The following is a 21,495-nucleotide window of genomic DNA, read 5'->3' on the forward strand; positions in this document are numbered from 1 at the left end:
TATGCTGTGACAGCCGGTCTAGCTGGAGCTGTGCGACACAAAGCCGCGTTGGTTACCTAAATATTTCGCAGAGAACTTAAAGATATTTCCCTGCGGCGGAGGCTATTTCTGTTTACAAATCTCAAGTTATTCAGGTGGACGCTTAAAACGTTGTAAGATGCGGGGGGATGGGTAAGCAGGGCGCGGGGAATTGCCTGTGCACCAGAAAAGCATTTTTACTATTTGACTCTCTGCTATTTATTGACTCGTTTCCTTTGAAAAAATTTCTAAACCCGCTGTAACTGTGACGGTAGTGGTCAGTACTGGAGCATCAATTCGTACAAAATTTAGGAACGTGTGTTTATTGCATTACACCACGCTCTGTGCTAAATTCGTATTGATGTGTGTGTGCGCGGCATGGCTGCTGACTCGATTCCTCCTAATACACGAGCTTAATACCTGGCTGTTTGTGGATGAAATCCAATTTCCATTCTAAGCTCCCTGGGAGACAGCCTTAGTTTTAGTAATTACTTACCATTAATACTGCCCCAAACAATTTTTAATACTTAAAATACACATATCATGTATAATATATAGCACATCACCTCTGCTTATAAATTGCAAGCCAGATATGTAATGCATTATAGGATATTAAACCGTGCACACATTAACATCTAAACAGGCTCCTGCCCAAATGCATTCACAAATTAAGAACTCAATCCAGCACTGTACATAGGAAACTTTCAATGACTTCTTTGGGAATTGTGTCCCAGGAATGTGATATCTAGCCTCCTTGCCAGCAGATGAAATAGATGCAGCAGATCAGTAACAATTTGATAGCATATATGGTCAGAAAAATGATTGTATAAAAATGGAACTTTCTTACTCATCATATACCCTTTGTATCTAAGATACTCTGACTCATAATTGCTTAGTTTACTGACTGAAATAAAATTCTAGGCTTCTGTTACCTTGGCAGTTGCTGACACAATTATGGTACAGCAAACTGGGGACTGGTTCTAACTCTTCCATTTTCTTTACTAAGTTACAGCCAAAGAATTTTATTAGTATTTGAGCCAGAAAGAGCACAGCATGACTTGTAAATCTCAGGTCCAGTCGGTAGGGTCATCAGTCCTAAGAGGCCTCTTTTTTTATTTGTAAACCAAGCGAATGACTTACAGAAACTTTTGAAGACAAAAATAAACCCCACGATGTTCGAATTAAGCCATCTTGAGTCAATTTCCGCAGTGGAACTGGATAAATTGTAACACTGCTCTCTTTATCTCACTGACTATGTCCCATTCATCTGTAGCAACATTGAAACAAACAATTCTCTGGTTTTTAGACCACATCTGTTTTACTGTGCCCCCTGCACCAATTTTAATTAAGTGACAGATCTGATTGGATTCAGCACCTGCAAGTCCTCCCTTTGGGATCTCCAATTAGCTTATAAAACATTTACTTGATTGCATTCTTGAAACAAAAATATTGTTTCATCCTAACAACAGAAATATTAAAGTGTAGAATAAGAAAAGGTTTCAACGTGATTTGTGGGTATGTTGTTTGTGTATCTAACTTCCATAAGCTTAGAGGAAAAAGTGGTAATCCTGAAACCTAATTTCCTCAGACTCAGCAGATGTCTGTCCTGTGTTAGCTTGTTTCTTTACTGACAGCTGTTTCACAAGTGCCTCCCCTCGTCTCTACAGAATGCCTTTTGTTTAATAATTTCCCTCTACATTATCTCCCATCCCACTTAGACAAGCTTTTTCAACTTTTCTGGTAGTTTTAGAAGGTTTTTCTGTAGTTTAAAGACAGGCTTATTTTCGAAGAAAGTAGTTTTGACTACATAACTAGTCTCTCAGATAGTTTCTTAGTAACAGTTCTACTTAACAAAGCGGATAGCTGCAGGTAATCAACATTTCAACCGATACCGATTTAATATTAAGGAAAGTTTTAATTTTTACAGGTAAGCTTCAGAATATGCGCTTTTTTCTCCTTATTAAATTGCTTGGAGCAGTGATAGTGAAGGTCTGGGGGGGAATATAACATAAAGTACAGCCCTCTAGTGGCAGAGGTCACTTGGAGTTTAAAGCAAGCTGTGTCTTTGTCACGGGTGGGGGCAATGAACGGAACAGCTTTTAGCAAAATGCAGGCAACTGTCCTGCATTGTTCATGGTGTGAAGCACGAGTGAAAATAGTTGTGGCGGCCTGTAATACCACCTTGCTCCCACTCTGTTGTAATATCTGTGCAGAAAGTACGGATGAAAACTCTACTGATCAGTAGAGTTTTCCTCTTTTTCCAAATTTGTAATCTGTTGTTCATCTTTTCTGTTTTCAGCCAGCTCCAGACTGGCGTACCTGACCAGAGGTTTTTCAAGCAGTTGTGAGATCTTGACTTCTTTCCTGTCTGTATCAGTCATGTCCTACCACATAATGTATACTGTAACTTCAGTAAGAGTTTGTTCAGAGATGACATGGAGCACAAATTCCATTTGCCAGCTTTATTTCTAAAATCATTCTCAGCTGGTGGAGATGTGAATGGAAGCATTCAAATTAATCTCTCCCACAGACATGAGACCTATGCTTAGAAGTGAAGAGGATTAGGAATAGGGAGAAATTAAGCATATATTTTAACAAATAGAAATCTAAATAATAATAACTGAGGTGCAGTTGTAGTAGACATCACTTAATCTGATAAAGTCTACTTTGTGGAACAAGACTCAATCTCCTGTTTCTTTTAGAGGTGATGGATAGTTCTCATCTGACTAACAGAATGAAGAGTTCATTTTTCCTCTTATGGGAAATATGACAGAGTCCAATAATCATTGGATGAAAAACGATACCTCTTAAACATCCTGGCTAGGTAAAAGAAAACAAATTCTGTCTTTGTCCAAAAGGACTGGCAGCTTTTCATTACTGGATGATTGCTGTGACTCCTGTAAACTTTGGCTTCACTAAAATTACGGTTAGTGATGAACTTGGAAGACTCTTTCAAGTCTTTAACATCCATCTTCTGTTTATGACACTTTTTTCCTCCAATAATCTATCAGTTAAACTCTTATTATTGTTGATGAATTTATCAATTTGTTGCTTGTTTAAATACTCCAGAGTTTGTTCATCAGGCAGTATTTTTTAATTTCAGTGGAACTTCTCCAAGATTCCAGCAATATTAACCTGAAAAAAATCAAACCCATGTTTGGGAAAAAAATTCAACATATATTACACAGAAAATGACCCAATTATCTTTTTTTCACATTTATATTGGTTTTATTATGTGCACCTGTATTATATGCATTGCTGAACTAAAAGCCAGGTGTTAATACTCTTCAGTGAAAAGAGCATGGACAACTGCTAAACCTTTTCATATTGTAGATCATTGCTGTGTAGTAGCTTTCTTTTTCTGGGAAACTGAGAATGATAACTTAGAATCAGTAAAAATGTGACCGTACTATTTGTCATAACGTGAATAAATTCTTTTTCTGGTGGTGGAAGGAGGAAATCAATGCCCATTTATTTCTCAGCAGAGAGATCACCTGTCTCCTGTTCTGACGAAGTTCATCCAATTTTACAGATCCTTTTTTTGACTTTTCTTCAGAATTGGGGAATTGAGTTGATCTGAGTTCTTCACTGCTGAATCTGTAGGTCAGATTTATAAGGGGTTACCTGACGACTTACCCAGATCTCAGTGTAGAAAAGAAGATAGCCTCAGGACAAGGTAATTTTTCATCCCTCCCAAAGAATTGACATTGTCAATCCAGATATCTGAAACTCCAGTGGCTGAACACTTACCCCAAAAAGTCATCCCTCTTGTGATCTCTATGTACAATAATTTAAAGACCTTTTGTTTCTCAGGATGAAAGAAAAATAAAGACTAGATTTCAATTGCCTTTCAAAAATAGTAGTATCTTCTGTTTTCTTTATGTTCTTTTGCATGTGTGTTGTTTTGGTTTTAATAGAAAAATAGATATTCAGGGTTAAAACGGATATAAACTACCAGTAATTCCACTGTAATGAAACAATGTAATATCGTGTGTGAGAAATAGCAGTATCTCCTAGTGCAGCTTCATCAGTTTACTATGTTACTGATTGTGTACCTTGTGTTACTATCTTACAAAAGGACACTGGTGAAGCATCTCGTCTACAAACTGAATTCCACCAGCTCTCACTCCAGATGCTTCAGTATGCATTCCTTCAATAGTATGGTGAACAGGGTATTTTTCAAGGAATCAGCATACCTGTTTCCAGTCTCTGTTATTATAATTTCTCTAGCAGTATTACCATTTTCTGTGTCATCTTGTCCACCCACCACCAAGTGTCTTATTTGTTTGAAATTTTGGCACTTTACAATAAAAGAAGTAAGGAAAGAGATCCATTAACAGCAAAATTAGTTTCTTTGATTGTGTCGTCAAGCTTGAGTCCCTTTCTGGAATAATGTAGTCTTACAATATAGGACCTTAATCAGGATTGGTTTAGAATTTTGCTGCAGGTCAGCTCACATACAAAAGTTATTTCAGTGGAGAAGATCAGAAATGTTTCTGGAAAAGGAATGGAAAGGGGGAAAGTAAACCCTTTTGCACAGTAGACAAAGGAAAAACAAGGACAAAGGCATTGATTTTTTCTCTTGTAAACAAAATTTATATTAAATTATGTAGCAAAATTTGAGTTGCTCTGATCATTTTGCTCACTGATAAAGGGTATACTACTTGAGATTGTTAGACAACTATATTCTAGTAAAATTATACTAGTAAACTCTCCTCCTGTTAACCACCACGAAACTCCATTTTGTCCTGTACAATTTATAATCAATTTTCCAAATAATAAGCTATTCCAGCAGAAGTAATTAGTATAATACTGTTATAATGGTAGAAATTTTGCCAATGGAAAGGCAAGAAAAGTGGTATCTCTAATATTATTGAAATGGAGATCTAGATATCTTCAAAAACACTTTTTAAATGCTTACTATAAAAAAATCATGTGACAGTAGATTACAAATTACGTCTTCAGCACAGCAAGATTTTAGGAAACAGTTACTACCTTTAAGAATACACTGGGAACTTTAGGTGATTCCTCTCTGGAGTTTAGCAAATACCTTAGAATTTCTTCTTCAAGAAATTATTTCATTTCACCAACAAAAAAGAATGGTTCTTAGGTTTTTTTCTACCTGCTTGAAATTGATTCCTACGAAATACCCCTGAACTGGAAAGTCTTCAGGTGGGGGAGGGTAAACAGCTAAAACTTACTGCCAGGATAAATTGGCCAGAATGATTTGGCACATATCCTGAGTTTGCCATGAAAACATGTATCTGTGTGTCAGCTGCACACAAAGGCTATCTGGCCCCAAAAAAAGCACAGGGATTAGGCATAATGCTGCCTAGAGACAAAGGGTATTCCTTAGTGCAGTGAGGTTAAAACAGACAGCTCATCAGTAGTACAAGTCTATCTGAATTATTTAAGTACCATTTTGAGCCAGAAGGAAATGGTGGCAGATTATTAATGACTTTTGGGGTCTATTCATCTTTTTATTTTGTTTCAGTGAAAGCAGTACTGGAAACATGAAAAGGTGCCAAAATTTGAGATCAGTTTTGCTTTAATCACTGACAAGATATAGAATCACTTTCTTATTTCAATGCTAGTTGCAAAATATAACTGGTTTTGATTTATATTTCACTTAGACTTATGAAGTTGCTATTTATGTTTGTAAGTGGGTGCATGACCAAAGTGAATGGAACAACTCATATGCTCTAGAAAACAAAAGTCCATGGATCTACTGGATAAAAAACTGTTTTATTGATTTCAAGGGGGTTTAAGTCATTCAATACAAAATACTTCAGGGAAAAAATAGTGAAGAGAGTAAGAAAACTATATAAAAGATATTAACATAGACTGCAATGCATTCTTGCAATAAGAGGGATTCGTCATATTCCAGTGATGGGCAATTTGAATTCATTTTGCATAGATATATTTATGGATATGTAATAAGAACATATATAAAGAGTACTTAGGAACATACATTTTTTCATTTCTAATTAATTATATATAAACAAAATAACAGCTGGTATATAATTTAAAATTTGGCAGTTGCAAAAATGAAGACTAAGGACTCCACTTCCAATAATTAAAAATCACAAGTTAAGGTGAAAATCTTTACATACCCATGCATTATGTTGATAATAAACAGATCTAAATAAGGTGTTATAGAAACTTACACCTTATATTTGTAAAAAAGGCCTGATTATTTTTCCTGTGCTCTTTTTTCAGAATATTTTTGTTGCAATATTTTTGCCAAGTAAGAAGACTGTTTCAAAATTTCTAAATACTTGTATTTTTCTTTTCATTCTTATTTTCATTTAAAGGTTTAGGTTGTTTCCTCTAGAACAGAAAAAAATCATATGCTGAAACAGTAAAAATAAAATTGCTGCAGAACTGAGTCATTGCAAGTGAGATGAATGCCCATAAAAAAAGTACAAATTACAAAAAAACCCCAGAAACAGGATCATTGTGCATTAGCAACAATGCTTGCAGATTCATCATGGCTCACAACAAAAGTATTTATAAGTGGACCTCCTGCCTCTGTTGCATGCTGTCATTGCTTTGGATTGACTGCTGTTAGATCCCTGTAATCCTGAGCCCCAGGATCTTGTCTTACATGTTTACCCCACTTGGTATGCATGTCAGTACGTATTTAAAATGGAAATGAACTCTAATCTTTGTATGTGTTAATAGAAAAGGGTTTTAATCTCCTAAACCCTATATTTACCATGGGTTTATTTTGTTGTTTGGATTTTTAAAAATAAAGTTTATAAAACGCTATGTTCAGAATTTCAGCTTCTATTTGTTTGTTTATCCACTACAGTTTGGTTAATATTCGGCATTTCTTAACTCAATAGTGTGTCATGGCAATAATATTATGGACTATGTTCAAGGATGAGGAGAAGAATAGAGTAACAACAACCACTGGTCTAAAAATTACATTTTAATACTGGAAAGTCTTGTCAACTTTATTTGTAATGCACTTATTAGAATAAAATTTCATATTATAGAAGACTGGTGTTACAGATATAGAAATAATATATGACTGCCATTCACTTGTGAGATTATGTTATGTAGATGTTATGCAGAGATTAAAACCTAAATATTATCTAATTTAGAAAAAGTTCATTAAAACTATCATACTCCATTCCACCTGAAAACACATTTTTGCCAACAGATGAAAAATAATGTACTTCCTTTGAAAGTGGTAAAAAAAGTCACCAATATAGTTGAATTCTAGTCCTCACTCCTGTAAGAAATTTCATATTTGCAGTTCCTTGTATCCGGTACAATTCTTATGTCATGTAGGATCTTAAAATCACTGTTATTTTCATATTATGATTGTTATTAATAAATTTTTGCATCATCCAGCTGCTCCTTGGAACTTGATTTCATGACCATTTCTCTGACAACCCTCTTCCAGTGACTGAACACCCTCAGTGAAGCACCTTTTCCTGATCTGGTTCTCGTCTGAACTTCCCCTGAGAGAGGTTCATTCCATTTCCTCATGTCCTGTCACTGGTCACCAAAGAGAGAAAATCAGCACCTTCCCCTCTACTGCTCTTCTTGAGGAAGTTGAAGACTGAGATGAAGTCTTCCCTCAGCCTTTTCTTCTCCAAGCTCCAACCAACCAAGTGACCGTGGCTGCTTCTCCCTGCCTTTCACCATCTTGGTCAACCTACTCTGAATGCTCTCTGACAGTTTCATGTTCTTCTTATATCAAGGATAATAATATAAATGTGAAATCTCTAGAGCAATTTGTATAGTGGTGTGATATGATAAGGATGCTTTTTCTTAAGATCATAATGGAACAGGTAACTCCACCTAGATAGAACCTTATTCCTGACATGAATTCATTGACATCTGTATGCTGTCATTAAGGAAATGGATCTTCCACTTCCAGAAATGTGTTTTAAATTTATAAAACTTTTAAATTTTGTCTAGTAAAAGTAGTTTCAGCACATTTGAGTCTACTTTATTGATTTCAGGATCACTTCTGGAACTAAAGGTGATGTGATGGATAAGTCAGCCAACTCAGTCAGTAAAACCCCCACTTTTAACATCTGTCATCCAATGTGGCAGGTTATTTCCCAAGTAAAGTAACATTGGTAAACTAAGAATACCTGAGACACAGAAAGAGGACACAAAAGATGATATTGTTCTAATTATAGTTCTAATCATTATAGTTCTAATCTAACATCATACACAATCAGTAAAGCTAATTTTTTTTAAGCAAAACATGCAAAAGTTAAAATTCTTAAAGCAAAAATGACTTTGCTTAGTGGCACATACTTTTCATTTTAAAATAAATGTGTTAACAGAAATGAGGCTATAACAAACTGTAATTTTAAAGCTTAGCTAAGTTTAAATAACAATAGAATAGTGTTTCCATCATGCTTTACTATTTAATGTAAATTCTCCCTACCCATCCCCCAAATTATCTTACTGTGCTCTTTTAAGAATTTAACATTTTATAAAGATGAAACATTTGGTACAACTTTTAACAATTTAAGAAAACAACAGAAGTTGATGATTCTAGTAAATGAATATGTTAAGGGTTTTTTTTCAGATTTTAGTGTCTAACTGTACCAGTCACAATTTAGGCAGTAGTCACATATGGTTCAACCAAAGTCAAAGATAATATTCTGTATCAAAGCCTGAAAGACTTTGTTCAGTTACACAAGTGCCCATTCACTTGAGTAGTCTTTATTCATATATGTGATCGTTTTCAACACAATTTTTTACGTATAATCAAAACACTGAAGTGCTGCGAAAAGAGTATCTTCTCTTTTCTTGTGTTTTTGCACAATTTTCTATACAGGCAAATATTCTGAAAAACTAAAAGAAAAGAAAATTTACTGTTATGTACAGCAATAAATGTCTGTAAAAGATTTTGGCGTCTATGTTCCTATTTCTACAACAATATACATTATTTTTAATAATTATTATCTGAAGCTTCATTGTTCTTTAAATACTGTTTTTTTGATCGGATTTCTTAGATAAATATTACTTTGAAAATGTATTGATATTTGAAAATATCAATACCTCAAACTTTGTATTTGTCAAGTGTAACTCAATTATCTTTTGGACTTTGTGGGTAAGTTATTCATTATTACCTTGTCATAATGTGGAAGAACTGGATTGCACGATCTTTTAATCCAAAGATTACATCATCATTACATTACATCAAAATGGATTACACAAAAATGGTTGAAAGCCACTTCTCTCATCATTATAATTGTCACATTAGTGAAAGAAAACAGTCAGCATTCCATAAACATTTGATTTCTTTAGAGTCTCAAGATTTCCCAGGAGAACAAATCATATAATCAAACAAAAATGCTTGGTGTGATCAATTCTGCAACACTGCATTACATTTTCTGGAAAGTCATTTATGAAGGAATTAATTGTGTCCATGCTATTCAGTGTTGTCTATATACCTTAATAAAACATGTGATGACAGCAGGCATTGGTCATGGAAGTTTGAACTTTATTTTATTGTGATTGTTTTCAATACTCAGTTTGATGAAATGAGCATTCTGTGTAAATCCAGCCACCTGAGAATGAAGTTAAAAATTGTAATTCCTTTATCAAAATAAAGAAGCATTTCACTTGTATTTGGTGAATTTCAGTTGTATTACACATCTCTAGGATCTGAATTGCATTTAAATGATCAAAATCTTTAAAATAAAAGAAAAATAGATTGTCTATTAAAATGCAAGTATGTGCGTATATGTGTGTTTATACCTGTGTACACACAAATAAAACACATGCATTTGAATGATGTACACACCTTGCCTGGGTAAGTAGATATATGTTTATGTGTGTATTCATACATAAAATCACACAGCAATTTTGAGCCCTCTAGTGGTAAGAAACCTCTCAGTTGAGAAACCATTATAAGTACATTCATTCTAACAGACAAGTGTCTAAACTCTGTGATATGATTATGACTTCGTATAAGTTCAGGATAGCTCCCTGCAGTTGGTGTGGGTATGTACATACAGATGTTAATGACAACACAGATCTACAAATCGAGTTATTGTTTCTAGCATGGTAACTTTTCTACCTTTTCTCTGATGAAAAAAAAGACCTATTCTGTATTCTTTTGACACATTGTTGATAATCTGTGATACTCATTAAAAGAAAAAAAAAAAAAAAAGCAATCTCCTGACACAAATACTGTCAAATAAAAGGGAAATGTTTTCAAACACCGCATACTCATTCTCAGCCTATAGAGACACAAGTAGTTACTACAGGGAAAGGAGGAAAAAAAATCTGCATTTCAGATTGGGAAAGGTTTCATGACATATGACTTCAGCCATCTAAAAGCTAGGTTTCTAGGCTAAGCTGATTGTTTGCACTCACCTTGCTGTCACTGGAGGCAAATAGGTTGTTTGAGAATGAGTTGTCTTGTAAAGGTGCCTAGGAGAGAGCTGTAAGATAGGCTAAATATTTATGGATGCAAAGGTCTCTCCATTTTTCAAGGAGACCTAGATAACAAACTTGAAATCTATGTTTTCTTTTTTATAAGGATGAAAAAAATTGTAACTGTTTTTTATAGCAATACTTATAACATGTAGTGCAAATCAGAATATAAGATGTAATAAAATACTAATGAATATGTATATTATAATAAAATATTAATAAATCTCAGATTAATCTACTAAAAATCATTCTTCAAGATTACTACTACTTTGAGGGAAATCCAGAATAACATTCAGAAGTGATTTTTTTCTGGTGCTGGGTGGATTTGATGGGCTCCAGAGATAACACTTGCTTTAATTTTCCTCTTGGACTCAGTTTAAACATTTGTTCTGGATGCCCATCCATATGTGAGACCTTATAATTTCTGCAGCTGACCTATTTCTTCAGGAAATTTCTGCAAGAACAAGGGAGCACAACTGTTTAGTGTGGTAAGGTTTCTAAGCCTTTTCACAAGGAAATCTCACCAGGAGAACGTTAACTATGGTATTCTTTCCCTCTGTGCATAGTCCCATAATCATGAAACTTGTTGACTCTCAAGAACAGTGAAAATGTAATTGACATGGGCTTTTAACAGAGATGAATATATGCGTTTCTGGAATCATTTCATTAAAAAAATAGTATATTATTTTATGATTGTAATTTTTTATCTGACAAGAGCTCAGGACAGGAAAATTACATAAGTCATAAGCAATTAATTCTCATTTTTAAAAATTAAACCAACAATTTTGTTTTCAGTGTACTAAAGCAATTCAAATATATTGTTATTCAATTGCCTGTTTGGTTATTTTTGACATCTATCAAAATTCCGTACATGTATGACACAGAAATGAACTCCTAAAAAGGAATATTTTCATTGGATGTCTGCAAAATTTGTACAAGTTTATATTTTTTTACAAGATTAGCTAGGTAAAACATGCAAGAGGGAACAAAATTTTTGTGTGTGTACAGTCCACTTCAGGCATGTACTGTGGTGTGAGGTTGGAATAGAGTTCCAGCATACAAGGGTATGATTGTCACAAAGACTGGAGTAGGCTTATGCCTCACAGAAGAAAACACTGGTGACTTCAAAAAGTGAAAAAATGGCAGAACTGCAGAATGGGCCAGGTTGGAAGGGTCCATCTGGTCCAACCTCCCTTCTCTAGCAGGGTCATCCTAGAGCACACGACACAGGTTTGATCCAGACAGTTCTTGAATATCTCCAGTGAGGGAGACTTCACAACCTCTCTGGACAATCTGTTCCAGTGCTCGGTCACCTTCACAGTAAAGAAGTTCTTCCTCACATTCGGGCAGAACTTCCTGTGCATCAGTTTCTGCCCACTGCCTCTTGTCCTGTTGTTTGGCAGCACCGAGAAGAGCCTTTAGATAATAACACTAAACAGTATTATGTGACTTCAAATGCTAAAGGAAAAATGATTTATACGTTAAACCATTGCACTTTTCTTGTTTAAAAATCCATTTTCTAGTAGAAATTAAAGAGTCAGGAAAGCAATACAATTTATCAGTGCTAAGCTTGGGATAAACAATCCTTATTTCATACTTCACAAAATCAGATGTTTTTGCTTAGTTACCAGATCTTTATAGCAACAGTATATGATGTCTGGATAAAAGTGTTAGTAGACAAAATAATCTTCATTTTCTCCAAGAAAGCATAGCAATTGCTTTGGCATGACTAAAAAGTAATGATAAAGAGGTTTTAATGGGTGCTTAAACTATCAGGAATTCTTGATGGCAGCCCAATGAAAGAGGAAATTAAATTTAAAGATTGCTGGTGCAAAGTCATCAAATCAAGTTGATCTTTTGCAGCTGACATCACTATCATCCTTCCTGCATCTTGCAAGTATTTCATCACAGTAGACTAAGATACTACTCATTGATGTGTCACAGGGAGCTACAATCTCCCTATGCAGAAAATCACACTTCATGTGCCACACAAAGATAAAATAATCTTAACACTTTAAATAAAGAACTGCTTTAAAAACTGCCAACAGATGAACATGGTTGAGAATATAAACAGTGTACACTAGAGGAAAAAAGACAAAGACAACAAAAATTCAGTTTCCATCCTCTAATATATATTACATCCTAAAGTTTCAGTCCTGTGTTTAAAAGACATATTCATGGCAACAGCTAAACAAAGCATGGGTTCAATTGCTGTAATGGGCCATTTACTTAGGATTTGAACTTCTTGATCCTTGTGGCTCCCTTCCAAATCAGAATAATCTGTGATTCTATGATTCTTGCCACACAAGGTTGACTAATAAGGGTAGGAAAGGGCAGTCTGTTGGACTGCCTGTGACTCTATGACTTAGGTAACAGGTGCTTGAGTAGATCTTGAAAAATATCCCCCTTCTTCTCCCTTTGTTTGGAAACAAATACAGAGGCTGGAATGCAACTGAGCAATAGACTGCCTCTGCTGTTCCATGTCATATCTATTGTCCAGTAAGGCTAGCAAGGAAACAGCAGTAACCAGATTTTATGATGTAAGACATAAGTTTCATAGAGTCTCTACAGGCTCCAATATTAAATGGGGTCAAGACTTGATCTGAAGAAGGATTTGAACTGAATGCATTTCAAAGAGATTACTGACATGCTTTTCTATTATAAGAATTTATATGGTAGTGTGAAGAATCATAAATAATATGAAACATCTCACTACATGCTCCAAAACAATTTCTGTCTAAGATTATGAGAGGATCCCTTTGTGGACATTACCATATGATACACTAGCTGTACCTTCCTGAAGAAGCTGGTTCTTCATTATCAGCAGCTGAGCAATAGTTTTTGGTGGACTGCTATTCTCTTCTACTGTTTCAATTTCTGCATGTCATTAAGGGCCAGGAGAGCCCATCTACATTTCAAAAAGAAAAAAGAGGAAGAGGTTCCCAAATAAAAAGATATTTCTGCATTGCCACTGAATTCCTCTGTCACAGCTATAGGTCTCTTTCTTTGGTATTTGAGAACTGAGTTGTCAAACATTTTTTTAAGAAACATTTTTGTAGTTTACTTATAGATGTGCAGAAGTAATGTCACAGCAAGGGAAATCTTATAAAAAGATACTCAAAAGCCTTATCATTAAAAACCAGTGAACAGTATCTTGTGTGAAATAATCGTAAAATCATAGAATGGCCTGGGTTAGAAGGAGTCTTAAAGATATCTGCTTCCAATCCCCTGCTGTGGACAGGGACATCTTCCACTAGATGAGGTTATTCAGAGCCCCATCCAACCTGTCTTTAAACAATTACAGGGATAGGGCATCCACAGCTTCTCTGAGCAACTTCTTCCTGTGTCTCACCACCCTCACAGTAAATACTTTTTTCTTAATATCTAATCTAAACCTACTCTCAGTTTAAACCACTCCTCCTTGTCCTGTCATGCTCTTGTAAAAGATCCCTCTCCATTCAGGTACTGGAAGGACACAATTAGGTCACCACAAAACAGCCTCTTTTCCTGGCTGACCAAACCCAATTCTCTCAGCCTTTCCTTAGGGGTGAATAATCTTATAATATCATCTGAAAATATATCTGCTTACCTTCTTACTGCATATGTCCATATGTACAGGCTTGTTCCTAATGACGGTTATTGATTATCCATTTGATTTAAATATTTTAATATGCTTTATACTTGCCAAAAAACAATGATGTGCTTGACATCACAGCTCATCAAATTTTGCACTTTATTTTATCGAACTAAGACAAACACCCTCATAGATGTATCCTGAGTAAAAAATTATAAAGCATCCAGCTTCTTGAAGGCAAAATAATCAGTTAGACTTGATATGACTAGTGAACTGTCTCCATGATTAGAAGGAAGGTAAAACTCCACAGTGCTCTTCAAAGCAAGCTGGGCAGAATTTTTTGCAAAGTGAAATCAAGTAAACAATGATTTTCAGTTCTTTTTTCATGCTGTGATAACTGTGATTCTTTCTCTGAATGTCACCAATTCTGTCCCCTAGAGGAGAGAAAAAAATCAAAAATATGTAAGGACAACTTAATGCAGATATATATTAAGTGAAACAAAACATCTTGACTTTACAGCCTAAATTATGAGATATCATTATACATAGTGTGCTGCTCTGAGTGCACAGATGAGATTGTGGAGAGGAATAAAGTCTTCTACAACTTTAAATTTCTCTACTTTTCTTTACAAGCCCAAAAGCATAATGGGGACTGAGTCCTATCCTCAAAGACCAGAAAGGACATTGACACTTTACCGTGCCGTAAATCAAGTCTCTCCTGATGGGAGAGAATTTGCTGAAAGTCCTTGCAAGGAGTTTGAGAGATAAACTGAGAGTTTTCCTTTAGTTTCAATGCTTCTAGATAGTTGTTTATTAAGTCTTATCAGAGGAACAGAGCCACTAGCGTGACCCAGGTACAGCATAGAAGGAAGAAAAGTAGGAGTGAAGACTAATTATCAAGATTTACACAGCCTTTTAAAGATATTTTAACCAATAGTTACTAAAAACGTACATTATTTTCACTTTCCTACCAATTATTCAGTAACACAACTAGGAACTGCGGAATTTTCTATCCAATCAATCCAAACTACTTTTACTGCAGAATATGGAGTAGTAGAAGAAGCAGAAGAAGGTCTAGAGAACAACAACAATCCTCCATTTTGATATTTTTTACTCTTATCTATTTACTATAAAGAGAAGCCCAAAACCTCTAAATTTTTCACCCTGTGACAATCTTACATAGTAGCCTATCACCTAATTCACACCACTGTATTTTCTAGTTGTTGTCTGACTGTTGGTAATTTTTTCCAAGGTTTGAAGCTAAAACAGTGTTGTTCAGGGGAGTAAGAACCCTTAAAAACAGGCAGAGAAATATTCTCGGCACTCTGGGTTCCTACAGACATCATTATTTTCGGTGTGGCCCTCTATACTATCCACTAGTAGAATGTCTTCCACAAGTTGGAAATTGCATCTAATTTTGCTTTAAGGGAACCATAAACCTTCCAAGTCTTCCTATGATTTCATGTATTATTTCTAGAAAAATTATCCTAATTCCAATTCCCAGTAATTACTTTGTCTTCTATTTCTGACTGCATGATGAAAAAGCTCAGTTCTGTCAGATATAATTCCCACGTTTAAATACTTATACTCATTTATCAACCCATCTCTTAAACTTCAATATACCAGATAAATTTAATTACTTACTCCTCACACCATAATTCAAGGTTCACGGCTCTGTAATCTTGGTTTTGGGGCTCCTGGGTTTTGGTTTGGGTTGTTGGGTTTTTTTGGAGGTTATTTGGGGTTTTTTTGGGGGGAGAGGAAAGGCAGGTTGGGGTTTTTTAGGATTTAGGGTTTTTGTTGCATATGTTTCCCAGTATTTCTCATCTCCATTCACCTTTCTTATCCATTTAGAGGTTTTGTTTGCTCTTTGCACAGGAGCACAGAAAGCTCAGACTGAGGATGTGATCTATAGTAATACCTAAAATCTAGTTCTAGTCATTGTTATTTTAAGACAGCTTTGACATTCTGTAGATGCAAACTGTTTTCATGAATTGACTACATATCCTCTTCAGTTGGACATATTAAATCAATTTTTTTTATTTTAACAATTTAAATCACTTGGTTTGGATTGCCATAATTGTAACCATCCATTTTATTTTAATAGCCTTTCAATCTTATAATTTAGTAATTAAATTATTATATATATATATAAAATAATTTTCAAACTGTATACAATATACACCCATAAAGCTAGCTTCTTCTTAGGAACTTTCATAATGTTCACCCCGGAGTTCCCCATTTCCATGTGGAAATAAGAATTATCATGTGACAAATTTAAACTTTCTTTTTTTAGTTACTTTTGCATACAATTTTTTTTCTTTGTTCATGCCCTCTAAGGATCTAGAAACCAGGGCCATAAAATATACGTAGAGAGATGTTAGAATGGAACAAAGAAAGGTATCAAAAAAAATCCTGGATATCAATATCAAAACAACAGTTTCTAATCCCACTACATCACACCTATCAATTTCATAATGTGCAAGTATTTGATTCAAAAAACTTTCACTTCATGTAGTAAGGGAATTAAATCCAGGTGTACATACATTGTTTACCATCCATACCCTAGTCAAAAATCAAAACCAAACAGAGAGATATCTCACAAAACAAAACAAAACAAAAAACATAACAAAAAAGGAAAATAAGGACAATCTGACTAGTAGTAACTATAATTATAATCTCTAGTTCATTACCAACAAGTTACAAATTAACAAATCCATTATATACCTGAAATGATGGGTAGGATAGTTAATTTCTTATTCTATGTTATATCCTTTTCTGGATAATAGGACAATATTTGCAAATATTTTTCCAGTTTTCCAAGATAAGTTAAAAAATTGGCAATGATTCATTAGTTCCTTTGAGACTTCCGAGCATAAATTACTTAGCTAGTTCATTTGAAACATTCTCATATGGGAATTGATGTTTTCTTATCAGTGTTTTATTTCAGATAGAAAATGTTGTGTTTCCACCAATATTTGAATGGTTTGGCCCTAAACCAGCCATTATCTCAGCTTCTCTTACTCTGAATGAACTTATAACCTTTCTGAGAAAGATACAACGCAGCGTTCAACCCTCCCTTTTCATAGTAGATATTCTGTAATCTTAGAGCTCATATGAAGTAAAAACATTCAGTAAACTGTGCACATGCCTCTTTCTTCAACACAGCTTTCTCTAGAAGTCCCTCTCTCTTTCTCAGCTCTGTCTTCTACAGGATTTTCCTTCCCATCTGAGTTTGGCAAGAGGTCAGAGTCCCACTTTTAAAAGAGAAGCTAATCTTATTTTGTGTTTATCTCGTTTTGTCCCAGATAATGCAGAAATATACACTGAAAAATCTATATTCTAAATGGTTCCCTGTCATGCCTGTTATTCTTTGGCAGGAAGACATTTTTAGTATGTGATACTTCAAAATCTGGAAAACATTCCTTGATGATATTACATATTTTAGAGACTTCCTGCGTTGACAGTGTTTTGTTGATACTTTTATATGGGGTTGGATGTTTTTGTTGGCATCCGTAAATTCCAGAATTATTTCTGCTATCAGCAGAATAACAACAGGAATGTCTTAAGGCTGGGGGTTTTTTTTTGGTACGTTGGGTTTTTTGTTTGTTTGTTTTTGGGGTTTTTTTTGTTTGGTTTTTTTTTGGTTTGGTTTGGTTTGGTTTTGTTTGTTTTTTTCTTTTTTTATCATTTTTTTTTCCACCCACTAAAATAGATACAAAAACATCATACCAGTTTTGGGGAGACTAATTATTTTTGTAGAAAGTTCCCAGTTTCCTAGTGGCTTCTCTAGACATAATCAATGATTCCTTAAGAATGAACCAACTCTGCAGGAATTTGCAAATAAAGGCTAAGAAATCTGGTGAGTAAATCTGGGAAGGGGACAAATGATCATCTGGGGTAAAAAAATGTGAGATTGAAGACAGAGTAATGGAGTAAGAGTGCTGTGGGATTAGAAAGTGAAAGAGGAGAGATGTAATAGGTTAGCAAAATGATTGTTTTCAGCTGACCTATAAAATTCTGAAATCAGAAAAAAGTAAATAAACTGAACAAAGAGAAAGTGTAGGACAGATTATGCAGAGAAAAGAGTGGCATTGTAAGACAAACTGGGATGAGGAAACTTAAGGAGGATTGCTAAAGAAACAATTAAAGAGATAGGACTATGAAGACCAGAGCAAGGACAAAAGAAACTGAGTTTGGATGGGCAAATTAAATAAACACAGGTATTATCAACCTAATACTTACTAGTACAACGTTGCTTAAACCCACAAGATGTGTTTCTCTTTGAATCTTCATTTTTGCAGTTTCATGGTAAGGAAAATAGATACAAAATTACTTTAAAAATAATGCATTAAAAGGATAGGTTAGATAAGACCTTGAACAGCCTGGTGTAGTGATAGGTGTTCCTACCCATGATGGGGGAGTGGGATTAGATGATCTTTAAGGTCCCTTCCAACCATTAACGTCCTATGATTCTATGATTCTATGATATTAGGATGGCAAGATAGAGCACTCAGATCTTATCTATATTACAGCTGTTCACTATCAAACGTAGAGAGTTTACATCCCCCACTCCCCCAAACCAAAATACCGTAGTACCACCTTTGACTAGGTCATGCTCTTCTGCTCTGTCCACAGAAAACCACTCAGACAGGTGATCGGGGTATTGCATGTATGGATGAAATCAAACCTTAAAATACATAAAACAACATATCATTGAATATCTTCCGGCCCACAAAAAAAATGACATAAAATATGAACTAATATACTTAGGGCTTCAACAGTCTCAAATCTAAATGTGTTTTCCTAATTATTTATGCCTAAATTACTAGGTTGAAATAAAATAAAATTAATATATCAGAGAACTGTACTTTACACTTAGACTTTTGAAAAATCCAAATGAGAGCAATTTCTACTAATCAGTAGCAGTACTTTCTAATCTGAATACATTTATTCTGTGTAAGAGAATTTAAAGTTATTTCAAAGTAGATGAGTGTTTTAAAGCTCTTTATACTAATTTCATACTGATTTACTGTGATTTTTGCTGATGCATTAAGTTAATTGACTTTATTATGAAAAAACTTAAAAAAATATTGACACCAGTCAAAGCTAGTTCCAAACATCTTAATATGTTTTTTTAAAAATAAAATTGTTGAAACAATGGCTTCACCTCTCTGCAATGGAATGAAATAGTGCAGCATTGCTCTGAAGTTAGTATTTTGATTGCCTAATAATACATAGGATGCAATAAGTGCAAGTTTAATATTCATTTTTATGACTCAGTTCTTTTCCAAAAAGGTCAATTTTAAGTTATTCTAATTTTAAAAAGAGCCCAGAACGAGGAAGAATTAAAAGGAAAAAGGCATGATACTGCATGTGTAGCAGTAGAAAAAGCAGTGAACAAATAATGACAGACACACAAGCCATTGGCCCAGTTACATAGAAAGAAATACTTGATGCAAGCAGTTAGGTTTGATTAGGCTGCAACTTTTAACAATTGAAGTCAGCTGGGACGTGTCCTGCAGTACCTCAGACCACAAGGGTAGTCATTACTTACCCTTCCACTTACTGGACAGCTGCTACCAGTATTCACCACTTCACAGTGAGTTGAGGCAATTTCTAGGACCTCGCATATAAGAAAGGGTAGTGAAAGCTGTAACCCTGTTTTCCTCTTCCTTAGATATGGACTTTCTTTTCATCTGCTTTAACTCTATTCAAACTGCTAAAATGTGACAATGCGTGCAGCACTCTAACCCACTCCAGCACGCTGTGGCTATAGGGATGGTAAAAATACTTACCATTTGCATTCTGGAGGCATGAGATATACTCTATTCCACTTCCAAAGAAAGTGAAGGTGCAGCACCGATATGATTGTACATTGTAATTAACATAGTAATCATTATTAACAGTAATTGTAATAATAATTCTGTAGTAGCCACATCAGAAAGAAAGGGCTCAGTCTGGGGGTGAAGATTTTTGTTGCCTTTTCCTCATGTTGAAGAGATTAAAAACTGAACACTAAAGAACAGCAAATAAAGATGTTATATTTGGGCACTTACTCCTAGACAGTTTTGCTAAATATTCTATTCTTATTATTTGAGTGGGCAGATTAATGGCTGTGCAGTGCCTACATAAACCCCTATACTGATGTTCAAAGTCTTTTTCATAGGATCTCTTTCTATTTCTCTCTCTCTCTGCTGGTACAACAGTCTATGAGATGCTTGGAACATACCACCCTTAGTAAATGATGAATAAGAGAAGAAATTCTGTTAAGTTTCAAAGAATAATGCAAATCAAAATTTTCTTTTCTATCATTAAAATGTATTAAGTGTATCTTAAATAAGGATTGAAAATTGATTTAAGAAGTTTGTTATTAGAGGCCTAAGATATAGGTTAGCAATTTTATAAACACCCTCAGCTAAGAAATTAAGCTACAGAATATTAAAAATAAATAAATAAATTTTTAATCTCTAGTGTTTTAAAACTACAATGAATTAAGATGGAATAAAGCAAAATAGTAACCTGTGAAAGAGATCTATGAATTTCTTGTCTTTTAGGTCAGAGCATAAATACAGTAGCAGATTCTCCTACTCCTTTCCTGAAAGCAAGATCAGATTATAAGTATTTTAAAAAAGCGCAAAGTTTGCTATTTGAAAGTCTTCAATGGGTAAATCTCACAGTATTTTTATTTTCCCTTTGTCAACATAGAGAATGGCTCCTTCTCTCCCTCCTGGGAGGAATTTTTCTCTGCTTTTCTGTTAAAATGACTAAAACTTGAACCAGTGAATGTCTGAAGGAGGAAAAAGAAATAGAATCTAGGAAAAGTAAAAAGTTTGAAGGCAACTGGAAATTGACAAATAAGTGTCAGAGCAGAAAATGATGGCAGTTTGCCAACCAGCTGCGAAAACTAATTCAGCTTTAGATAAAGAGATTTTAAAGGGGAAAAGGACAAGAAAACTTCAGAAAAAGGAAGAATAAAGGAGCAAAGAATAAATCCTTAGAGCTGTGTTAAAGAAGAAACATAGGCAATGCTTTGTTGTTTTAACTGCAGAACTGCAAGAGGGGCTTTTCATTGAGACTTTGAATAGCACCAAAGAAACAGCCAGAATAAAGTGGAAGCACTAAAGTTTTCCTTAATGCAGTAGCTCATAGACCAGCCCTCCAAAAGGGATTTAAAACAAGCTTTTCTAGACAAATAGGAATTATTAACGTCAGCTAAAGTTTTCTTCAGCAGTCTACATACAGACATGAAAATAACAGTGTTACACACAGTCCTGTGTACAAATTCATAGTGAGAAGTGACTGAGACTGTTAGACAAAGAAAATGAAGTAGCTGAAAATATCAATGGAGACCACCTTTCCTGGGAAGAGAAAAGTATTTTACATTATCTGCAAGACGTTTTTTAGGTACATGATGCTTTTTATTTCATGGTCAGAGAGCATGTAAAAGAATGAAGTGATGAGTGCTGCCTGGTTACAACTGC

General features: G+C 34.7%; 1 long non-coding RNA gene across 1 annotated transcript; it reads left to right on the forward strand.

Moving 5' to 3' along the window:
* Window positions 1-6: 6 nt before the first annotated feature.
* On the forward strand, window positions 7-9,717 carry LOC108448579. The gene is made up of 2 exons (XR_001864525.1): window positions 7-3,694; window positions 7,381-9,717. It is a non-coding gene; the product is annotated as an uncharacterized LOC108448579 (long non-coding RNA).
* The last annotated feature ends 11,778 nt before the right edge of the window (window positions 9,718-21,495 follow it).

This window comes from Corvus brachyrhynchos, unplaced genomic scaffold (assembly GCF_000691975.1).
Source record: "Corvus brachyrhynchos isolate BGI_N302 unplaced genomic scaffold, ASM69197v1 scaffold115, whole genome shotgun sequence".
In the NCBI taxonomy this organism is placed as follows: domain Eukaryota; kingdom Metazoa; phylum Chordata; class Aves; order Passeriformes; family Corvidae; genus Corvus; species Corvus brachyrhynchos.